Source organism: Triturus cristatus, chromosome 2_1, assembly GCF_964204655.1.
Source record: "Triturus cristatus chromosome 2_1, aTriCri1.1, whole genome shotgun sequence".
Taxonomy (NCBI): Eukaryota; Metazoa; Chordata; class Amphibia; order Caudata; family Salamandridae; genus Triturus; species Triturus cristatus.
Genome location: NC_140581.1, coordinates 997284691 through 997306992, shown reverse-complemented (window position 1 = coordinate 997306992; position 22302 = coordinate 997284691). Strand labels below are relative to the sequence as shown.

The 22302-nt window shown below is 42.5% G+C and overlaps 1 protein-coding gene across 2 annotated transcripts in view; it reads left to right on the top strand.

Annotated features, from left to right (window-relative positions):
* The window catches only part of DENND4C (DENN domain containing 4C), a 1124311-nt gene that overhangs the window by 230 nt on the left and 1101779 nt on the right, over positions 1-22302 (top strand). The gene's annotated exons all lie outside the window — the stretch shown is intronic.

Here is a 22302-nt window from a genome sequence, read left to right as displayed (position 1 = left end):
CTCCAAACCGAGTCATTAAAAATAGTTGTTGTTTTTGTTTCCCTTTTAAGATACTGAATAATTTTTATAGGTGGTGCAGAGTGGAAACGCACGAAATAACAAGTACACACAATGAATAGCTAACGAAGTGTAGAAAGAAAGTAAATAACGTATGTTTTATTTCTTGTTTGTGCGTGGTCTCGGAGCTTCCTGTGTTTCTTTAGGGTGAATTACAGTTAACGCCTTGCTAGAGGAGAACATACTTCTCGCTTTAGTTTCGTTATTTTGAAGGTGGCTGGCAGACCTTATATAAGCTCACAAAAGTTCGCGCATAGATATGAATTGGTGCTGGAATGTTCAATCTTGTGTTGCATTTCCTCCAGGAAATTGAAGTGTTCTTTTGAGAGTTGGAGCCTGGAGGCCCGCCAAGTCATTTTGGAAAGAATCAGCCTGGGGGGGTTGCTTTAATATCCTCTGTACACACATTGGGTTATAGACCGTATCCTTCTATTGTTTCTCACAGATGGACACCCTTGTGTCAATTGCATCTTTTATCTCCGGCAGAGAGCATATCTGTAGTCTAATAAGGAGCTGGTTAAAATTGTGTTTGGTATCATACTCTGAACACAACAACAAAGCGTTCTTTATTCTTGCTAAATGTTACAGTGGTATCCTTTACAATGAGCGAGTAAATGTTTTGTTAGGAGTCAAACTAGCTGACTTTTATAATCGAGTTTGTAAATAATTTCCTGTTGCTTAGACAACACCGTTGTCTTGTGCCATTGTTGATGCCAAAATAGTCCGGTAAATGCAAAGTAACTGGTTAAATCGAGATTCGTTGTTGTGATGGTTAAAGGGTAATAATAGGCAAGGCACTTTCAGCATAAAGTATAGGAATATTTATGCATTATATACCAAGACTAGAAATACAAGAAATACGTGGTTTTAAATAGTGCCATACAGAAAGTTTAGAACCCATTCACAGTTACTAGTTAGGTAAATATATTGCTATGAAGTATAGACATCAAACATGTGTTAATTACTTTTAACTTGAGGAATAATAATTTGTTTTATCTGGTGGCCTGATCAGTCTGGTTTAAAGGGACTAGGAGAGTAGAGGGCCTATTAGTTTGGTATGTCTGCAGTCGGACCCATAATATCCTTTTGTCGTCTGTTTTTGGTGGGTAGTTTATTTGAAAATGTATCCCCAGGTTCTCTCAATAGGTCATAACATTTAGCCATTTTTAAATTGTAGGTGGCCCAAATTGCATGCATTTAGGTGCAGTTCTGCGTTTGGCAAGGAGTAGAACAATCACTTTTAATCTTCCTCTGCAAAGAATGATCTCCCCCATCGACCCCAGCAGGGACATCACTGATCAGAACTCCACTTTGTAGTCAATAATAATGCTTATACTTTCAATGATGGACGTTTAGAATTGAGATTTGATAGGGTAGTGCCAAGCCGGATGTATAAAGTCAGCCATTGGGTATGAATGGGGGTAGCACATGGAAGCGACGCTTATGTTTTTTAAGATTTCAAAGTCTTGTTGCCCTCCTAGATCATGAAGGTTTTCCTTCTCCACCAGTCAGTAATCCATACTCCAATACATCTTGAGTACCAGGGAGTAAAAGGACCTTCTCATTTCAGGTTCTTGTTCCAGTTATGCATGTAGTCTCTTAGGTAGAGTACCCTAGAGCTATACTCTGTGAGAGAAGATAATTTGTCTCACATTCAGGACACAATTACTGTTAACCTCCACCCTCCACAATTTATCTCACTGCAAGCCTCCTGTGTCTATATGTGACACAGTTGTCGATGTCCCTCTGGAAGAAATAGCGGAGCACCTACATTTGGAGCACATGTGGTTACAATGAAGACCTCCCTTCCCTTTATTGTTGCAAAAACCATTGCGTAACTGCCACCTTAGATTGGAAGCGGCATTTTAGAAATAAGTTGAAACACCCAATGTCAAGTCTTGACTTGACTTGAATACCCAATGCCGTATATATAGCGACTCCCAGGAGTGAGGGGAGTACTATGACACAAATATTCTTCTCAGTCTAATTTTATTATAGTTTGGCCTTGCGAAGCTAGTCTCTCCAGTAAAGGTATGTGTATTTTGTTCTATTTATGCAGAAATGGGATTGCTTATTCCTGTAATGATCTTAGTTACATAATTAAATGACCTCCATCTTCTATTTGTGGTCTAGGTCTGGCATTGACCCTGTTGAAATGACTGTATTCCCTACAAAATTAAACTATATAGTTCTTCTATAATAACTCGTATCATGATGATTTACTTTGAGGTAAAAAACAGAAGTGTTCACTGCCCGATCACTTAAATGCCATACAAATGTAGATCCAAGATTGTAGCCTATAAAACATAATACTCTACTTTGTGACTATTTGCAGTGTACATGCATGTAAATTATAAAATGTGGTAAAGTGTACACAAGCCAAATGACAAAGAAATTAGTGAGTGTTCCCCTTACTTTCTACTATCCATCTTCTGACATATCCTTCATGCTTTTGATTGCCTCTCTTGCTTGAGTTCCTTGTGAGTTCCCTGTTTGTCCCTCGGCTCATATTGTTTCTGACTTCTTGTAGTGGTGCTTGAATCCACTCCTTGACTGTATCCCTTGTTCGCTTGTATGTACTGTGCACCAGTGTTCCTCATCCATCTTCAAATGTCTATCTTACCTCCCACACCTGTGTCCTGCCTTTGCAACACCCCTTGCCTTTATCCTTTCTAGCTTTTATACTCGCTCTTACCGATGTCTTTCCGTTCTACCTGTGTTATCCTATTAATACCACGCGGCTCTCTGTACCACCATTTTTGATGCTTGTGCCACCTGCCTCATACAATCTCCCTTATTATCGTCCGCCTTCTAGTTTAGACCCATCAATCTATGGTGTAAAATACAGATGTGATCATGATAAACTCTTTCCAAGTAACAGGGAATAATATGGCTTATCTGGATGGTCTCCCTAACGCTTCTACCCCACAGATCGCTGTCATCCTCCTCCCTTTTTTTTTTTTTTTTTTTTTAAATCTTGGAAGTCTTGGCTTCTTCAAGGCTTATTTTTATTGCTTGAGTGCAGCACGTGTCTCTTTTCATAATATCATCCAGTTGATTGTTTCCCCAATTTGTTAAAGGCAAATGATTATGTAAATCGGGAATGTGATATGAACAACAAACCTTTCACTACATAGACCCAAAGGACAAGACTTCAATGCCATCTTCCATGGTACACAATAAGCAACATATGACCACATATGATACTGTACTCCAGCTTCCTTCACAAAATATTCAGTGACCGGATTTTCCTGATCCCCGTTTATTAGGTCGAGCCTGGGCAGTGCATGCGGTGCTCTGCGAGGCATGCTGTATTCAGGTAGGGATTCAAAGCTCTGCCCACTCTCTGCCCATATTTTTCATTGGCTTGTGTCATTGTCCTCTGTAAACTTTGGCTGTTCATTGGTCAGTAGGCTTAGTAGTCCCTCCTTAGTACCGCCTTGTTTCATTTTGTAACCTCCCATGGCGACACCCCCTGTTACTTGTGTTGTTACTCGGTAGGCTTTAATTACATCTTCCGAGCACTATTTTCTCACATAGCTTTGTCCTTTGCAGGCACGATACGCTCTCTCCTAATGCTATAAAAAAAAAAAATTATAGCACGGGCGCCGAGGTCTCACATTTGCAAGAGTTTAAGATATTGGCATTGTAAATGACAATGCCTCTTATTTATCTGTTTTACAAACAACACATAAATAAAAGATATTGTTATTTACAATGCCAGTAGCTCAAACTCTCATAAATGCAAGATCTATTGCATTGCAAATGCTTGTCTATTACCTGAGTGGCAGTTTAATGCGCATTTTGGAACAGTCCACTCTGCAGTCATTCAGTGTAGGTTGTTTAAACAGCCTCCCTGAGGCTTCTTTTGGTAGACTTTTGAGTGTGTACAGTCATGGCGCATCATTTTCTTTATAGCACCATTTCCATACTCTCAGCCCTATGGCCATTGTGATCTTGGTGTACCTTTGTTCAGCTGCAGCATCTGATGACCCTGCGCTTTTTTAGTTTGGGAAAGGGCTGGAGCTTCTACATATATTCCTGAACCTATTGCAGGAAGTGGAGTTTTACAGGTCTTGCTACTGGCTTTACATTCTGGTATCTATTTGAACTTAGCACTCCAAGCCTTGGATACTTGGTCTTTCGTAATGTTTCTCACTGCTCTCCATCTTGGTTAGACTCTCTCACTGGCAGTGACGGACGGTCCCTGTTGTACTTGCCTTCTAATGCTGTCACTGCTGATCCACTGAGCCCTCAGCTGCCTCATGATCCATTAATGCCTATGACTAGCTGTTGCAGGTCTCTCCATCCATCTCACTCCTAAGCCTCTGCCACTATAGCTGTCTCTGCCTGCCGTCCGACTCCCAATCCCTGGAACCACCCTCTGCCTTCCCAATCCCTGTCCGTAACTGTTCCTGCCTTGCCGCCTTTTCAGTATTTCTTAGTTCTCACTGGTGTCTTCTGGCTTCATTGTCTGGCGTACCTCTATTTCTAAACCTCCCCTTTCCTTGTTTTTAATCGGTAGTTTTTAGGTCTCGCCTGACCCAGCGCATGCGCTGGTCTGGTGAGACTTATTGAGAGGGCTCCAAAAAGTGCTACCAGGCCAGCCTAGAGCTACAGTGCATGTGCGCGGGCGCGCGCGCCGCGCTTACCGCGATTACTTTCACTTTCATGGCCGCTTTGATGTTTGATCGTGATCACTTTCGCGGCAGCTTGGCCTAGCCAATGGGTCTCGCTTTTGGGACCTTATAAGTATTTAGTTATGCATCTGTTGCATGGCTAAACACTTATAAGGTCCCAAAGGCGAGACCTATTGGCTATGCCAATGCTTGTTATAAGTTTTAATTATGTAAAAATGTAGATTGCTGTAGAAGCTGTACCAGATAGTCAGAAAGGTATAAGTAGGAGGCTTCATGTATAGACTAGTCGCAGTGAATATTGTTTTTTGGTGAAAAACGCAGGTCTTGGCAACTTTGACAATTTGATGCAACAGCTATTTGGTGAGCATAGGAATTCGCAAAAATAAATCACTCTAGGCGCTAGGTTAGCAGAGGATCACGTGGATAATCTCCCCCTATTATGTGAGAAGGCCTAGATAATTGGGGGGAAAAATTGCTCATGAACGGAGGAAGGCTGTGAATGGAAGTTTTAATTTCTGACCATTGCAAAGGTTATTCTGCAACTGGACAAGGTAACAAACATCTGAGGTTTGACCAGTGCGCCAGAACTATATACAGTAGAAATGCGCACACAGGAGATTAACAAACACATCAGTGAACAATATTTGTGCGAATTCACGATTAGATGCTCGGAGTAGCTTAACAATAATTTGACATTACTCACACCTCTCAAAAAATGAGATTATTTCTTTCATCCTCTGCACAGCTGAAGTACAGCACAATTTCTCAACAGGTTGAATTGTTTTGTATTTTAAAAAAAACATTTATCATGCCTATTACAACAGTAAGCAGCATAGCTCTTGAAAAAGCTTTGACGTAAGAAGTATTTAATTGTTTTTGCATGGTGGCGGTAAAATGAGCTATTCTCAATAATTGTTAAAAACTGAATGAGAATTTACGTTATTGTGCAGGTTGCATGTCTAGCACTATAGAGTAATTAGGAAGAGCTTAAAATTGCTTACCAAAATGCATACTCCATACCTGAGATTTTTACATTAGTCAAAAACTATGTCCACCATAATTTTCGTGCCTGATATTCACTGTATAATCAGAACAACAAAAAAAAAAACGATTAAACTGAGGTGGTAGTTATCAAGTATTCCTGCATGTACCTATGTTTTTGCATACCTTTTTGGGGAGGGCAGACGTTTTAAAGTTTGACAGTGCTATTGTGTTGTTGGGAGGGAGGGTCCGAACACATAACATCATAAGATGCAAGTGTCTAGGACTACAATCGGACTCTCTAGCATATCCATCACTGTTTCTACAGAAAGGGGCATGCTGCTACCAGCGAAGACGTGGGAGCACTAATTGCAAAATGTTCCTATACACCTATGTCTGACTGACTGGATATTGGAGTGGGTTTTTTTGCATACAAAAAAGGAGATTAAAAATATCTAACTAGTGGGATACAAATAGTTTATTCACTCCCCTAGTTGATATGGTTAAAATATGGGATGTTGGGAAATGCTTAAGTCATTGTCAGGGTGAAACACAAAAGTCACTAAGTTAACCTGTGCTTAATCTTCTGATAGCTTGGCACAAATGCAGACAGGCCTAACTTCGAGGCAAAGTGTAAAGTATTTATGCAGCACTTCAAGAGCTATAAAGGGAAAACGAAACACAAGAAAAATCTCACCGCAATTTAGAAAAATATAGTAAATTTAAATTAGTTATTTGACACCAAAATGACAAATCCAATCAGTAGAAGCAGAGATATGCAGTTTCAAAGATTTAAGGTAAGCATAGTGCCTAAAATCACAAAGCACCACTCGTGTTTACCTGGTGTGCCAGGCAGGCTGGCCATGATAGAGTGCGGACTGAATACAGGGACCAGTTTAGTCTCCCTGAAAAATTTACCTTAAGTCCAGTACAAAGAGTTCAGTTTGTGGTGGAGAAGCTTGAGAGGAGCAGGAGAGCATTGTGGATGGTTGTAGCTGTAGCGCAAAGAGGAGGCCCGGACAGTAAGCATTGTAGTGCGAATATCTTGATGGGCGTTGCAGACGGCTTATGCTTGAGCTTCGTGTTGGTGGTCACCACGGGCTGTTGATGCTGTAGCAAAAAGGGCAGATCTTGTGTTGCTGGCGGTCGCTGTAGCGCATAGTGTCTCGTTCACCGGAACTTCAGATGCCTGTCAGCATGGGTAGTAAGATCTTGGAGTGAATGGGCCGTTTTGTGGTCATGAAGAACCCAAAATGTAAGTTTCTTTTTCATTTACTTTAAGGAGGAGCTCAACTGATGCCACGCCCAGAGCCTTTAAGGCACCACTTGGGCGGGTATATCAGAAACTCACTCTAGCAGACGCCAACGGACTGCAGAGAGGTCCAGGGCAGCAGGTCAGCTGGGCGCTTGCAGGGAGACCTCTGCAGCTTGTTGTGCCCTTGTAGCTCAGAACAGGAGTTCAGTCAGCTGACCCTTGGAGTCACATCAGCCTCGGATAAAGGGTGCAGGTCCAGTCTTCTTCTCAGACAGCAGGGCAGTCCTTCTGTAGTATCCAGTAGTGTACAAAAGAGTGGGTCTGAGGGTCCCATTTTTGTACCTCATGCCCACTTTGAAGTGGACAAAATTTCTGGGGTCCACACCCCCTCCCCCACCCACAGAAATGTTTGGAATTTCCTGCCTTTCTGTCCTGTTCCTAGTCTGTCTACAGTCCCAATAGGCCATTGTGAAGTTCTCTGTGTGTTAGTTGAGGCCGTGTCTTAAATGTGCAAATGTGACATATGACAGCGCTGCCCCGCTCATCAAGTCAGGATGGGGCATCCTGCCATCACTTGACCCTGTATTGTGTGGCTGTCTGGGGGAAAAACACACAAAGGCTAGCTGCAAACTACACCTAGTCATGTGACGCAGGAAACAGGCTGGGTCACATGACTAGCCCTAACCAAATGGTTAGGGCAAGAAAATGCCAGCTTTCTAAACGTGCCATTTTCAGAATTGTGACTTACTGTTAAAGAGGGTTTTAAATTCCAATTCCTTAGCTAACCAAACATGACGTTCCTTCCTGCTGTTATCGCGAATTAAATGTAAAAAGGTCACCCAATGTTATCCTATGGGAAATTTAGGCTTTATGCACTAGTGAAAACACATGTAAGAATTTCTCACTACCAGTACATGTAAAACTTAAAACTACATGTCCAAATTTTCTAAATACAACACACCCTGCCCTATGGGCTGTTTAGGACCAGCTCTAGGAGAGACGAATATGTACTACAATGTAAGGTTTAAAGTCTGGTAAAAGATTTATTTTGTCATGTCGAAATGGCAGTTTCACACTGCACACGCAGACTGCAGTGGCAGGTCTGAGACCTGTTTTAAAGGGCTACTTAAGTAGCTGGCAACATAAGTGCTTTAGGCCCTTAGTAGCCAGGTCTTGAAAAATCATAACAGTTTTACCAGACCTGCAGATCTAGTGTCCTGAGTAATCTACTCATCCTGGTCCTCCTCTCCCTTTCTGGCGAGGAGGAAGGAAGAGTGACATTTGATCCCTGTCTCTGAAAGCAGACTAAATGTGACAAGATAGCAAGATTTAAAGGCATCTTTATTGCTCACAAAGTGAATGAGCAATAAGAATGCCTTTAAATCTTGTTAACTTGTCACATCTGCTCCCCTTCAAGAAACTAAGGTCAAGTGCATTTCAGTTAGGACAAGTAAAAATGAAATGATTTTTTGAGCCCTGCATTAAGTGCTCTTTTTCGTCATTTCAAACATGAGTCCACCTTGAAATATGTGAGTTCAGCATGTCTCCTGTACAAACATCTCCTTATTTGTTTAATTTAATTGACTACAAATGTGCTCAATGTATAATAAAAATCTACCACACATATAGGGTACACATGACCCCTGACTTGCCTCTTGGTAAACTAAAAGCATTGTCACCCGGGCAGGGACACTGCTGAAATATACTCTGTCGTATTTATACTGTTAATTTACAAGCTATTTAAATGTGGGTTAGAAAAAAACTGACATGCTATAGCCTTTCATTTCACACAACATAATTGTCAGACAGTTCACTATACTTTTCTTTCTCTAACTGCTAAGTTAAAAGATTTTATAAACCGAATCGCCAGGATAAAATAAGCAGCAATTTGTAAGAAGACATAAGCTGACCTCTGTCTTTGATCACACAGCAAATATAACAATATTTAAAGGCGTCTTTATTTCTCATTCATTTTGAATGAACATAACACCTGTTCTTTGTCAGCTGCAATCTCTTGCAAGACCAGGCCAGTAGTCCGTAAAAATAGTTCGACCTAATAAAAGCTGACTCGCAATATTGAGAGGGTGACTGGATTTCGGGAGGCCTTGTAGCATTTCATTTACAGGCCCTGGGTACTTATAATACCAATTTACCTGGGACTTCCAAGTAAAATAAATATGCCAATTGGGTGTAAGCCAATGTTACCATGTTTAGAAGAGAAAGCACAAGCACTTTACCACTGGTAAAATGTGCTGAGTCCTAAAACCAACAAAAACAGGTTCAGAAAATAGATAGTGACCACCTTGTATTTTGTCCTTTAAAAAGTCACCACCAGTTCCTTGGTTTAGAAGTAAGTGCCTGTCACAACTGGCGATTTACAGTAGAACAATCATGATTGAACCATCTGGGTCGGTCGGTAGTTGGGCGTACAGGTTTTATTAGCTCCATTTTAATATTAAGACAGAGCTGAGAAAATACAGTAACCAGTTCAGAGTCTGCATCATTTACAGTTTAACAGGTCCTAACCAGTTCAAAGTTATCGCTAACCACTTTATGAAATATGTGGGCAGGGTCGACTGCTTTCCAAACTATCCATAGGTTGTCCGTAGATGGTTCGAATTTTCTAACGTCACATTCAGTTCTAAACTCAGGCCTGGGGGCTCGTTTAAATGCGACCTAAGTGAGTTTGTGGTCCCAATACCGTGTCCATACAACAATAGATCCTTCAGATTTGATTAAATAAAAACCTAATTGTGGAGGCGCAGCCCCTTCCTCCATAGGTAGATAGGGCTATATTGTTATTATGTGCCGCAATATCCATGAGACTACCCAAATCCTGAGATGCCAAATATACCAGCAGCTCTGCACCCTGGTGCAAACACTTGCCATACTAACACTACTAAGAAAAGGCTCCTGCATTGCCAACTTTGCATTAAAACAGGGGTGTGGAATTTTATAAAATATCTACTTGTCCCTGGGGCAGTTTGCTTCATAAATCTACTTGTCCTGTAACAAAATCCACTTGTCCCTTTAGTGCCACGTAATGCAGTGACAAATTATGGCAGCAATCTCATTATATAAGCTCTCCGGAATAGCCTCTCTGATTATGCCAGGGCTCCTTCCATAGTAGGGTTTGAATACTAGCAATTCCCTTATGTTGCCACGTTTCAGCAGATCTACATACTAGTGCTGAAGGTAAGCATCAGTTCTAGGGTTGGAATGCCCTTTTGAGTCTGTGCAAACTTACTAATTTGCATATTTTAAGGGTTTTTACCAACCCTTCTCTAATCTTTTCCCATACTGAGAAAGGTTGGAAATTTACTCCTGATAATGGCTGGCAGACATAAAACTTCTTTTAGGGTTGGGGAGAAAATGGTTGGAGGGAAAGTGAACTTGCAAACACTCAGATTTTGATCATGAGTGCACTTTTGAGACATTATTTAATAATTGGGCCCCTGATTAGGTCTGGCGTTAACCATGACATTTTGTGTATATTAAAATTCAGTCTCTCTATCTCTGTCGGCTAGCTTCACTGTGAGTGACAGCATTCTGTTCTTTCACAAGGAGCATAATCGACACATAGTCGTTTTTTGTTCAGTGCCAGGAACTACTGTTGCAATGTGTGCTTTTTGAGACCAAAACTATTCTTGCTTTTGCCAATGTTTGTTATAATGAGGGCCCGGTAGCTCTCACACCAATAAGGTTTTACAAAAAACATGCCAAAACAAGTCATGCATTGACAAAACCAAAAGGCTGACCAACAATTTCAGACCTATTTGCTTTACCAATGATTGTTTATTTTTGTTCCCCATTATCTTATTAAAACTGGTTTACACTGATTTTCCATTATGAATATTTTTGGGAAACACTAGCATACAGCAACACATTTGACTAAATGATGCTGCAGGAAAATGGTACCTAAAATGTTAGTGTAGTGAAATGTTTTTGCATTTTTTTTGTGAACATTTGATTTTGAAAGCAAAGTATAATCAATCTTGCTTTCAAGCTTCTGCATATATTTGCATCTAATCAGAGAGCATTCTGGGAGCAGTATGCATAGTCTCATATTGCTAAATATTGAAAACGTGTGTACACATTTTTATACTGGACCCACTGTCAGTAGTACAGTCTGAACTTACAACATGTACTTAGATTACTCACCATAATAATAAAGGTTTTGCATTAATGAACCATAAATACAATTTTGAACAGCATTAACACATGGGACACAAATATTACCTTAACTGCAGGCAAAGCCTTTCCCTGATCCATAATGTGGTACTGTAAACTGGCAGTCAAAGGGTTTGTGATATAGGGGGTTGGGCCTACTTACACATGGAAACTTGTTGCCCTTGACCCCAAACAATATGTCCCGGGCGTCGGGCTATAGGAATTCCACATCCCTGATTAAAATCACCTCCCAAACATATACCAATTGAATTGCTATTCTCAGCAAATGAGTCTTATAGAGCAGTACACTAGTCAAATAAATTGGAAATTTAATGTTGGGAATACAGTAAAAATCATTATTATAAAAGATAATCAAATATAAGGTGAAACCCCTTTTATACCTTACAACCTGAAAATTGCCAATGTGAGTTGCTATAGCCTTAGCACCCCCCCCCCCCCGCTCTAACTTTCAGCCATATAGCCCATCCCATTCTAGATGGGTATGCCAAGATATTGACACTAGAAACCATCAATACACATATCACTAGTAGCCCAGGTTTCATGAAACATTTAAATACTATATTGCCTGATAAAACCTATCCAGTCAGCCATTGCAGTCCTAGATTTTAAGCAGGCTACATTGCAACTAAGTATTTTCAAAACCTGATGATATTGCGCAAAAGCACTTTCTGCACCCAAAAGGTCCCTCTGGGGCTCACTCATTAAGCATGAATGTGACCGTGCAGCCCCATCTATTGTGGTTGGCCTCAGTCAATCTGGATCCTCGAGGTCAAAAAATGTGAAAAATCTGTTATGTTATACAAGAAGTAATAGACCTGGCAAATCACCCCTTAAAGATGGTTTGTAGTAGTAACCTAAAGGGAGAGACCTGATTTTAGTATTACTACAGCCGATAATCTCATTTTGCTTCAATATGGCCCTTACTGGGGATGGTCTATAGAAGTTAATTACGGTGCAATTCCCATCAATGTCTTTAGCTGAAAGGCCGACCCAACCCACCCTTTGTACCACGATGACATTTATGTTTATAATGTTGAAATGTTTGTTCTTGCATAACCAGGCAACACTTTTATTACACAGCTCTCCCCAAGTTTCGTTATTATGTACTTCACGTGATAGAACTCCTGCTAATACTAGAACATTTATTTTGTTTTGTTAAAATATTTTATTGAGGTTTTCCAACCATCGAACCAATAAACCAATGTTGCATACAATAGCATCCTATATAAAATCCAGTCAACAATGCACAAATCAGGAGAAACCAGATCGTCAACATTTGCTATCCTAACTCTCCCCCCCCCCCCTACCACCCTCTCTACCCCCTCCCCCCTCTGTCAGCGTGCCCGCCTCCAACCCCTGTAAATTGAGACATTAAGCACCCCGAGGTCCAACACAGCCTAGCTCTAAGCAATGGAAAAGATATCAGGAATGATGTCAAAGGACCTGAGGCTCCATGTCCCCGCCATATACACTTCATGCTCCCGCCCTGACCATCCAAGCGCACCTCAATACTTTGTGCAGACACAGACCCCTCCCAAATACGCTTAAGTGGCCTCATCCGATGCAGTCTCCCCTGCAGTCCCAGAGGGCCCCGCCCCGGGTCCCATACCCCGGTCAACGTCTACAGGATCCCCGTCCTCCCCATCCAACTCCTCCAAAGCGCAGAGCCCCTCCACTAGCACTCCCCATGCCCTAGCCGCATCCAACGCCTTATCATCAGCCGCCCGCCGTGCCAGCTGCAGCCGAAGCATCCCTTCGCTCCCCGCCCAAGACAAGAAACTCTCCTTCCACCGCCGAAAGCTCGGCCCGGCCTGTGCCTTCCAGTGCATGGTGAGCTCCCTCTTCGCCATTATCAAACCCAGATCATAGAATTTGCTCGTGATTTTAGTACGAGGAGTATGCGGAAACCAAAGCAGGAGGCAAGTCCCCATCTCCACGTCCAGCTCGCGCTCAGTCACTCGATTCAGACACACCACCACATCCGTCCAGTAAGAGCCCAATCCCCAACAGGACCAAAACATATGGCCGAAATCAGCCCCGTCCGCCCGGCACCGGGGGCATGAGGAGTGGGAACCTCCAAAGTACCGCAAAATTTTTACCGGAGTTAAGTAAGCCCTGTGGAGAGTGAAGAATTGAACCAATTGAAATCTAGAGTTGCGTGTGCCCTTCCAGGCCCGTCGCTGCAGCTGGGGCCAAGTCGTCTCAGGGATGGGCCTACCAAGATCTCCCTCCCATTTACCCCACAAGGCATCCAGGGGCGTAAGCTTCTCTGTAGATAAACGCCTATAGAGACAAGTAATGGCCCTGAATGTACCCGCCGCCATAGTGACATATTGGCACCCCAAAGAGGTCATGGGCTCCGACAGGCCCATCTTCCAGTGCTTCTGAATCCCCGACACCAAGGCGGCGTGTAAAAGCTGCTAATACTAGAACATAGGAGCTGGGGGCAAATCCAACACATCCTCATTGATTTGGGGCAGGTACTATGTAAGGGACGATGGGTAACACCAGTGCTCTCACCAAGAGACTTGGGTGTGGGTTTTTAAGGAAGCAGTCAGGCTGTTACATGATGATGTGGGCAGTTCTCCACTACCTGCAGAAATATGCTGTGCAGGAATAATAGAATGCTGGGAGCTGGACTGGTGTGTACTACTAATAGTAAGTGATTTTATCCTTTGTAATGATGATCCTTGCGGACAAGATCCCCTAATAGATGAGCTAAGTAGAGCTGAGACAGTAGTCGATTGATCATTGCCCCCGCCGGTAATGCAGATGTCTGCAGGCACGGCATGATTTCGAAAACTCCCCAAAAGGTTCTCAAGATGATTTAAATGCCCCAACAGCGGTTTAAGTTTTTCATCCAAAATATTTCTAACCCTGGTACGTAGAGCATCAATAAAAGATGGTCCGGTATGAGATGTATCACCAGTTTGGGAGTAAGAAAATTGAGTAGGATGAACTTTGAGGGATTGAGGTTGGGATGCATCCTGCAACTGTGCCCAGGAAGCTAAATCTCTGTGAAGTGCATCAGCGTGCATAGGCTGCTTCCTCTTGATGCCAAGGGCCTTTCCCAATCTTCTTTTACGCTATCAGGCAGGAGTGGGGGCAGTCTGCATACAGCGACGTCAGTAGCGACTATGACTGTGTTGATGTGTGAAGGTGGTTTACCATGTCAGCTGTCCTAGAAGTAGTGTCACCTCTGTCGTACGGAGCTTGCAACACCCCACACTCCAGCCTACTCTCAGGTAATTAACTTTTTATTAGTGACCATGCCAACCACCCTTTCCAGCATGCTGTCAATAGAGACTTAAGGGCGTGTGGTGGCTGCAACTTCATTACGCTTCCCTATATTTTAACAGATCGAATTCTCATCTCGAGTTTCTTGGCAGAGATAGTAGGAGACACCAGGTCCTCCAGCCAGCCCAGATTAAAGAGGGGGCCCAGCCTTGTTCGACCGCAGACGGGCGCAGATGGGCCTGATCTTGGTCCGGTCTGGGCCTGATCTTGGTCCGGTCTTGGCCAAAGCACACGCCTGGGCGCGTCCTGCGCAGCGGGAGCCCCAGTTGATTTTTTTTAAAGAGCCCCTCTGAGTGCAAACCGGCAATGTTGGCGGCTTCCTGCTGCAAAGTCAGCCAGGGCTTGTAGTCCAGCCCCCACACCACGGGCAGCATGGTCCCTTGTCTGTAGCTAGCTCATTAATACATTCAATCACAGAGCCAACTATTACCCAGCCTCCTGCTGATCAAGCCCCTCCCATCAGTCCCCTCAATCGTGCATTACTGATAGCACCATGTCATTATACTGCACCTTTTAAAGTAGCTCGGGTACAGATTGGGTTGACTGGCCTCCTCAGATTCTTTAACCTTTGCTTGACTTTTTTTAATCCAGTTTTGAGGTCGTGGCTTACATGCTAGTTTAAAGCCTACCCAAAAGTCTCTGTTAAGACTAGATAATAACATTTAAGTTGCGAATAATTGCTATGAATGCTCCATTATTAGCAGATCATAGGGGTTGTTCGTATGAACTGTATTATGTTGATTTTCAAGATTCAAAATAGTTTCCTAAAGGTCTTTCAGTTTTGTACCTATTCTATTTAAGTTTACTACTCCATTTTGAGGAGTGATAGGTCGCTAGAGGGATAAGCTTTTCCTGCATTTATGGCATCATTGGTAAGCATCCATTTCACCAGTGAACTGCAGAGATGCTCAAACCAATATTTTATTACATATCAAAAATAGTGGTTCACTCGGGATGAAGGGGGGGGGGGTTGTTGTTAAAGTGACTACTTATTATACAGTTAGACAACCAATTATTGTAAATATAAATACAGGAAGGTCATCCCTAAAAACAGGAACTAATTGAAGGCCATTCAATTGTAAACGTTATTTACAATACTTATATATTATTGTTATGATCACATAAATTATAGTGGCAGGTCAGTGCTATTTCCGACAAGTAAGGTGTAGAATTGATGTGTAAAATAGAAAATTTCAAAAGTAAAGAAAAGGCTGTGTGGGTCAAGCAATAATACAGATAATTACTCAGAGTGAGGCAAAAGACACTCCGAAACCTGAGATGCTCTAAGTACTCTCCCGCACCACTCACCTACTGGTGACTATATAAGACACCTAGTTATGATGGCAAACATTTGCACTGAAGCCCAGATGCGAGAGTTCTACTGCCAGTCGCTATGTATGTCACGGTCTTAATAATCCAGTCAAGTGTTTAAGTGTTATGTAGGAGTTTTCTGTGTTAAAGGCAGATGGATGGTTCTGCCAGGAGACCGATCAGAGGAAATGTTTTCCCGCCTAAACCCAAAATAATACGTCTCCTCAATATCTAAAAAAGCAACAGGGATGAAGATACTGGTAAACGTTAACAGCTGCTTGGCAATTAAAAAAACAGAAAGACAAAGAGGACTGGTGAGTAGCAGTCAGTAGCGCGTGGAATTTCTCCCCCCCCCCCCCCCCCCCACCCACCCCAACTATTTGTGGCCTTTGTGTAGCACTCCACCCTGGAGCAAGAATCCTTTTTAGGTCGAGCCTGTAGCAGCGCACATGCGCTGCTCAGCGAGACTTTATGTAAGGGCTTCTGAAAGCTCACCACATGCTCGTGCGTGTGTTTTTTTTGTGTCATAGGCTATTTGGGCTTTGCGTGCGTCTTTCTAAGAAACTAGGCCGTTGTGATTGCACTGCTAGGAAAGTGTGGTAAACCACAGTTTTAAAGAGATCCACTCCAAAGTGCACACATGCAATTATCTCTTTGGAAGAACAAAACCTCGGCTCTCAGTCACAATGAGGAAACAAATGCTTCAGGTCAGCAGGAAATCACTACATCCAAGAACATCCCATTACACTATGCAAAGGAGGGTTAAAATAGTCTGGTTAAGGCTTGTTGCGGCAGTAAGCAGGGGTGTGTTCTGGCCATGGAGACACCACACATAAAAATATAGGACTGTCCTATCTTTTTATGTGCAGAGACTTTGTAGTGGTAAAGATGCTACTAGTAAAATACCTTTGTAAATGGCAAACAATCGTAAACTTACACAGAAGTGTAAGTTACCCTTTTTGAATTAGGCCCAGTATGTCTACTTGTTAAGACACTATGACTGATTTGTGCGTCCATCAGTGATGATGTCCTAATGATGGCACAGTATGAGTTATAAAACAGCTGATTAGCAACAGCAAAAATGTATTCCTTCTTGAATAGAGAGATGTGCTCCTTGGTAATGAATATCACAATACTTGTCAGTTCTTTGAAAATGCCTGTGCTTCGCTTGAAGTCAAATGTAAACCTAAATCTAAAGACTGAGATTTAACTGTAATTTGTGACAAGTAGCTGTTCAGTTCTTAATAGCATTTAACCATTCACTCTTTCAAATGCAGAAGGAAAAAGAAACCTCACCTCCTTACCCATTCTCATGCTAAACTTTTGCAGGTTACCTTCTACCCCTAGTTTGGGTGCCACTAGAAGCATGCAGGTGTTGGGCGGGTGGCACTTAGATTGGCCTCTTTGTTATGTTGAAGTTTGGCTTCGAGGCGGCAATGGCGGTAGAGATAGAGGCGACCATGGGGGCTGACTTTTTTTTGTCCCCCCCCACCTTTTTCCCCCATCCTCCAAAATCTGGGGGGGTATATCCCCCGCATCCCCCACACTTCCAACGCCCATGTGGCCCCCAGTTTATTTGCCTCGTATCCGCTTCATCTTGGTATGAACATGAGTAAATTGTGTACTTTTTCCTTTGGTTCTCCAAATGCTTCGAACTACCGGGGTTGTTACTACCAACTAAGTCTTTTAAAGAATGTTTCCAGTGGTCTTCCAAATGTGCTGTTCTTCCACTCCCTGCGCTGCTCCCTCATGCCTTTGTGGTTCTCCCCTGCACCCCACCATGATGCGCTCGTCCTCGTTGCTTTCTCGCCTGTCCCTCTCCCCCAAGCTTCATGTTTCTCTCTTGCCAGTTTGCTCCCCTTACAGCCTGTGTTGTTTCCCCCCCTCTCATACCCTCGGTTCTTTCATCCCCCACCAGCCCCCGTGTTGCCTCCCCCACCCGCTTTGCAAAAACAATACTTTTATGTGGTTGGATTTTCTTTGCTAATCTGAGTTGTATCAGCAAATGTTAAAAATAGCGTCCATGTCATTTTGAAGACTAGTACACGCAAGGTGTGATGCAATAGGTGTCCCCCCCCCCCCCCCCCCTTAATTAAGCTATGCTGCACAGCGTCGGGGGATGCTGCACATCATAGCTAAAGGGTATTGACAAAGTCAGAAGGTCACAAAGGCAATGACTGATGGCTTTGGCAGTGTTGGGATTTAAAACCGAGCTCATTCGGGAGACATTCCCAACTATGTAACTGAATAACAAATCTTTATTTTGCACTTGTGACAGTGCATGCTTTGTAGTACTGCAGCCAAAGTTAATGAACATCTGTAGTTTTAAAATGATGGGTGAGTTGATGGGTACGAAGTGACTTGTAAAGGACCTGAAACACTTAGTCTCTTTTCTGTCTTTAACATTTATTGCACTTTTTCAACAATGCAGTGTTTTGTTAGCTATTTGTATCTAGCACTAGACATTGTACTAAAATGTTAGGTACATAAGACGTTGTAAGTGAATGGGATAGTCAAAAGTTGCCCAATTTGTATAAATTTCGATAAACGTAAATTGCAGGATTTTTTTTTTTTTACAATGTCAAAAAAGCCCTCATGGTCTGTTGTTGAATGAGTTCATGCAGTGACGTTGCATATACTCTTCAAACGGAAATTATGTATTAGTAAAACCAATTTGGTTGCTGTTTAGCACAGTGTATCATGAAATGGTAGGATATCTGTAGCTGGCCATATTGGGAATAATTTTAACCATAAAATAAACACCTGGGTCTAATGGTGAGAGTAAGGAAGAGGGCAAAAGGAGAGGATAGAGCATTGGTTTAACTCAAACTTCACATGATCGAGCTACACAAATTCTCTTTACTCTCCTTCTGTCCTCTTCCTTACCTTCTCTATCAGACCCAGGTGTTTATTTTGTGGTTAATATTAGGATTTGAGAAGTCCACTTCTGCCGGTCTCTAAATCTCCCCTGGCCCTCTTTGACATATTTGGACTAAAACCTTGGTTAAGAGCTATTAGTACCATGTTAAGTGTTAGTCGTAAGGCCCAGCTCTATAGCGTTCCCTTTGAGAATGAGGTCAGAGCTATGAACCTAGGCAGTGGAAAATAACACTAGAGGGTGAGCATAAAACCACCTACACCCAGACCCTCAACCTAAATGCATGTTTGGGACCCTTGTCTTGGTATCCTTTTTTTTTTTTCCAACCGCCGCCACCATTCTCTTCCCCCCCCCCCCCTCCCCCCCACACCCCATCCCAAATCGTTTGGTACATTTGACCTGCTGTACCTGAAGATATTACCAATGTTGACCACATTTTGCTTTTGACTTTGCTTGCAAGGTTCCACTTTCTTAACATATTGTAGGGCTGGAGAACATCATCACATCCTCTATTGCACAAGAGCTTAACTGAAGGCAGCAAAAGAGATACCTCAGTGCCTCATGTTTCTTCTAGCACTTCCTGGGCTCTCTGCTTCAGGTTACAGACCACCAAATTAAAAGCAATGGGTTGGAGGGTCCCTGTTGGTTGCTATTTCTCTAGTCAAATTTTCAATGTTGGAGCACCTGTTTTCCTACTTGTTTTGTCTGCATGTATGTACTGAACATGTTCTGAAGTGGTACCGGTGTTGCTTGGAACATCTCATGGGTCTCAGAATGCCTGAAAATTTCAAATACCCTCCCAAACATTTGGGGGGAAAAGTGCAGTTGGCTCTTGTCCTGAAAGGCTAACAAACGCACAGATGTTTCTCTTTACTGAATACCATTTACATCCCCAGAGAGTTGGCTCATGGCTCTTTGAGTCCTGGAGAGGGTTGCCTTCTGGCCTAGCCAGAACTACCCATAGCACTTAACCAAGTCTATAGCTGCCTTTCTGTGACTGCACTAGTTAGGCTACCACCTAACTAGATATTTGTCTAATCAGAGCATTGTCATGTGAGCTAGTCAAATCGAGGCAGGCCATAACTGATCTTTGTCCTCTCCCCAAAATTTTCTATGATCTCCTCAAAGGGTATTCAGTTCCTTTGGGCGTTATGGGCATTAATTTTGCAAATGTCTACTGTCCCTCTGACAAAGTGTGTCCATTGGTCAAAATGCTGGCCACTTCTTGGAAATCACTGCTGTCTTGGTGGGAAGGTTATTGAGGCTAGTGTCATCTTGCATTGTTGGGGAGGGGAAGGGATTAGTGTGTGAAGTCTCAGTTCACCCTTTCTAGTGATAAACCTTAGATGGTGACCCCATGCCTTCAACTTCTAACATGGTGCCTCTCCCACTTAACGACTGCACTGTTGGTTGAAACTGACTCATGAGTTTTAGATGGGTCTCTCTATGGGGATCTCTCAATTGCTGTCTTGTGGGATGAATGATGTCCTTTGAAATATGCTGGAGTTGAAAGGAAAATGTGGCTGCAAAAGTCTTTCTCTCAGTGACTTGTTCAAGGGTTTTGATCTATATTTACAGCTCTATAAACCTCTTCCATATTTCAAACCAGAGGAACTCCTTTCCCTCTCCTGCCTGATAGTAGAAATATGTTAGGGGGGACCATCACCTAAGGGATGTGTCTTCTGGCCGCTGACATGGATGTCAACTCCCTGGGAGCAAGCAGCTTGAGTAGATTTAGTCACACTCACAAAATTGAAAAATGTGTGCCCTACCAGAATTTCAGGTTCCATAAGATCTCCTGTAGTTTGGGCAGAAGCCCCTGAGTGATAGCTTAATATTTAGTTTGAAAGATATGTTACTGTATTCCTTCCCTCCAATCCTTTGGATTCATAGAGTTTTTCCTGAAAATTGCAGACAACGCAGGCATGCACCAGCATTCTGATTCCAGCCTAGCCTAAGTCTGGTTCTTTGACATACAGTAATTTCAGACCGCTCACATCTGCATCTCAAACAGGAGGTAAATGCTGTAGACTTCCACTCCTCAATACTAGGACTAGAGTTCAGTGGCTGGTTCCTAAAAAGTTAGTTTCTCCGCTGCACTCGAATGTTCTGGGAGGTACCAGGAAATCCTGCATTAGAATTTAGTACAAAGCATGTAGCTAAGGTTCTTTTATTTTGAAGTATTAATGATTATAAAACAACTTAGTTGGTTAGTGGATGTTGTCCTTTTCTTTTCCAGGCATATTGAGTTAACTTCAGAGTAGACACCTATCTGTATGACTTATCTATCCTCTTTCAGGAGGTATGTGAACTGGCTACTGTGAATCCTTTTCCGTTGCCGGCCAATTTAATGAAAGTAAATCAGGTAGACGTGGTGCACCTGTTTTAATCTTATCTGGTGTCTCTCAGTCTCTTGAATTTGAACATGCAGTTGACCATGATGAAACACAAAAGTTTTGAACCCAGGGCTTTCAGCGCTTGCTGGGCTTCCGAACTGTACTGCATGTTTCATCAGGGAAGAGTGGTTCTAAGCTCTCCACCTCCCCCCCCCCCCCCCCCCTTTTTGTCTCCAGTGGCATGAATACATTTCACTTGAATTAGCAGGGTTTCCTCCCTACATCTGTTTTCTTCAGACACTGCTTCTACATGGGTTTCTGCAGGCACATGCAGAACCTGTTCACTGATCAATAAGTCGCCCAGTGCTGCATTCCTTTACTCCGGGCTTTTCCAATGAGTAGCTCGTGAGCTACTGGTAGTTCCCTGGTACCTGTAAGTAGCTCTCCTGTGTGCAGCCTAGTCAACTAAATTAGAAGCTTATGCTTAGTAGAATTAATATATGTATACCAAAACTGAAAAGTATGTATTTGAGAATAAGATGTGTGTCTTTTCAGAACTCATAAGCTGATGTGTGGAGAAAAATGGCTGAATTTACAATATATATTTTAAGCTAATATTTTGATTGAGAAAAATCAATTAGTGTTGGAGATTTTGTTTTACTAATATTAACTTTGTGTCAGGGCTTTGCACTTATGATTTACCAATGTAGAGGCATTCCAAATTGACAAAGCTTTTTCACATTACTGCTAGCAACCGTGCCTGATGCTCTAAGCTGATCACTGCTGGTAAACTTGCATAGGAGGGCCACTAATGCATTCTTGTCTGATGTGGTCTATTACATCTTAAACAATATTGGTAGCTCTGGAGAATTTCCAATGACCAAAAGTAACCCTCACTACAGAAAAGGTTGGAGACTCCTGCTTTGCTCTCACTCCACTGTCTATTCTGCCCAGAGTTTGAGAATTGGAGAGATGCCATAGGAGAGACCTGATCTCCTGGATGGATTTATGTCTTACTACTTTACTGATTGTATCAAAAAAGCCATTTGCTCATTTATTTTTATTGAGTTTTTCGTGAATAGTAAGTTTGAAATGCACAGAAACCAATTATTGGAGAAAAATTAAAGAATGTAGACGAACTAGGACATAGGAGTAATTTTATGCTATTCTGCTGCTCTTAAACCTGAGGCCCTCTCCCCCAACCTACACCATCTCCTCAATCCCTGTGTCATCTGTGTGTTAAAGTACGTTAAATAAATAAACAAGCTCCAATTGGCTCTCCTTTAAGGACTAAATCTCTTTGTGGCTTTTAAAGTCAGACTTGCACACGCCTACAGCTAGAGGCCATCAAGGTCC